We start from the raw sequence: 2,505 nt of genomic DNA, 5'->3' as shown, positions 1-2,505 counted from the left end.
GAGATGGATGAGCTGTACCGAATGCAATGTATATAATGTGATAATTGGTCTCAGAGTAGATGAGAATGCATGACTGTGTTAAGAGCAACCCATGTCATTACAGGACAGGGTGTGGGCTGGGTAAACATGGAATCAGTCTCTAAAGTTATTGAACTGGATGTGGAGGCCTATAGGCTGCAAGGCCCCCAAGTGGATGTTATTCTTCAAGCTTGCACTGAGGCTGGCTGAAACACTGCAGCAGGCCTGAGACAGAAATGGTGGCATGGGAACACAATGGTGTATTGAAGCGGCAGGCAACTGGAAGCTCAGGGTCATTTTTACACATGGAATGTAGGCATTCTGCACAGTTGCCCAGTACACACGGCACAGTGGATTGGTGGTTAGCCTCACAGTGCCACCGACCAGGGTTCGATTCCAGCCTTGGGCGACTGTCTGTATGGATTTTGCGCATTCACCCCGAGATTCCTCTGGGTGCTCCGGTTTCTTCTCACACCCCAGAGGTGTGCAGGTTAGGTGGACTGGCCATGCTAAACTGCAAATAAGTGAGTTAGCCATGGGAAATGCAAGAATAGGGTGGTAGTGAGCCGGGTGGGGGGAGGTGCGTTCGGGTCAATGCGGATTTGATGGGCTTAATCTCCTGCTTCCACACTGTTGGGATTCAATCTCCCCAGTGTACAGGAGACCACACTGTACGCAGTTAACACAGTCGACTCGAAACGCAGGTAAGTGTCTGCTTCACCCCGAAGGTGTGCACCTGGGGACCTTGGATCATAAGAAGGAAATAAACGAGCGGCTGTTGCACCTTCTGCGATTGCAAGGAAGGTGCGGTGGGGGAGTGGAGTTGCAGGAGTAGACAGCAGTGATAACGCGCCAGTTATTTTCCACAGAGATAGTAGGAACTGCAGATGCTGGAGAATCCGAGACAACAAGGTGCAGGGCTGGATGAACACAGCAGGCCAAGCAGCATCATAGGAGCAGAGAGGCTGATGTTTCGGGCCTAGACCCTCCACAACCTCATCACCTCAGGTGATCTCCCACCCACGGCCTCCAACCTCATCGTTCCCCAACCTCGCACTGCCCGCTTCTATCTCCTTCCCAAAATCCACAAACCTGAATGCCCTGGTCGACCCATTGTCTCTGCCTGCTCCTGCCCCACCGAACTGATCTCCAACTATCTGGACTCCATTTTCTCCCCCTTGGTCCAGGAACTCCCTACCTATGTCCGTGACACTACCCACGCCCTCCACCTCCTCCAGAACTTCCAATTCCCCGGTCCCCAACACCTCATCTTTACCATGGACGTCCAGTCCCTCTACACCTGCATTCCCCATGCAGATGGCCTTAAGGCCCTCCGCTTCTTCCTGTCCCGTAGGCCCGACCAGTCCCCCTCCACTGACACCCTCATCCACTTAGCCGAACTCGTCCTCACGCTCAACAACTTCTCTTTCAATTCCTCCCACTTCCTACAGACAAAGGGGGTAGCCATGGGTACCCGCATGGGCCCAAGCTATGCCTGCCTCTTTGGAGGTTACGTGGAACAATCCCTCTTCCGTACCTACACCGGCCCTAAACCCCACCTCTTCCTCACTTTTCTGATGAAGGGTCGAGGCCCGAAACGTCAGCCTCTGCGGAAAAGTGTGAGGTGATTCACTTTGGAAGGAGTAACGGGAATACAGAGTACTGGGCTAATGGTAAGATTCTTGGTAGTGTGGATGAGCAGAAAGATCTCGGTGTCCATGTGCATAGATCACTGAAAGTTGCCACCCAGGTTGATAGCGTTGTTAAGAAGGCGTACAGTATGTTAGGTTTTATTGGTAGAGGGATTGAGTTTCGGAGCCATGAGGTCATGTTGCAGCTGTACAAAACTCTGGTGCGGCCGCACTTGGAGTATTGCGTACAGTTCTGGTCACCGCATTATAGGAAGGATGTGGAAGCATTGGAAAGGGTGCAGAGGAGATTTACCAGGATGTTGCCTGGTATGGAGGGAAGGTCTTATGAGGAAAGGCTGAGGGTCTTGAGGCTGTTTTTGTTAGAGAGAAGGTTAAGAGGTGACTTGATAGAGACATACAAGATGATCAGAGGATTAGATAGGGTGGACAGTGGGAGCCTTTTTCCTCGGATGGTGATGGCTAGCATGAGGGGACATAGCTTTAATTTGAGGGGTGATAGATATAGGACAGATGTCAGAGGTAGGTTCTTTACTCAGAGAGTAGTAAGGGTGTGGAATGCCCTGCCTGCAAAAATAGTAGACTCACCCACTTTAAGGGCATTTAAATGGTCATTGGATAAACATATGAATGATAATGGGAGATAGTAGGAACTGCAGATGCTGGAGAATCCGAGACAACAAGGTGCAGGGCTGGATGAACAAAGCAGGCCAAGCAGCATCATAGGAGCAGAGAGGCTGACGTTTCGGGTCTAGACCCTTCATCAGAAAAGGGGGAGGGGAAGGGGGTTCTGAAAATAAATAGGGAGAGAGTGGGAGGCGGATAGAAGAGGGATAGA

This window comes from Rhincodon typus, chromosome 4, assembly GCF_021869965.1.
Source record: "Rhincodon typus isolate 14 chromosome 4, sRhiTyp1.1, whole genome shotgun sequence".
Lineage (NCBI taxonomy): Eukaryota > Metazoa > Chordata > Chondrichthyes > Orectolobiformes > Rhincodontidae > Rhincodon > Rhincodon typus.
Note: the sequence above shows the minus strand (reverse complement) of the source record.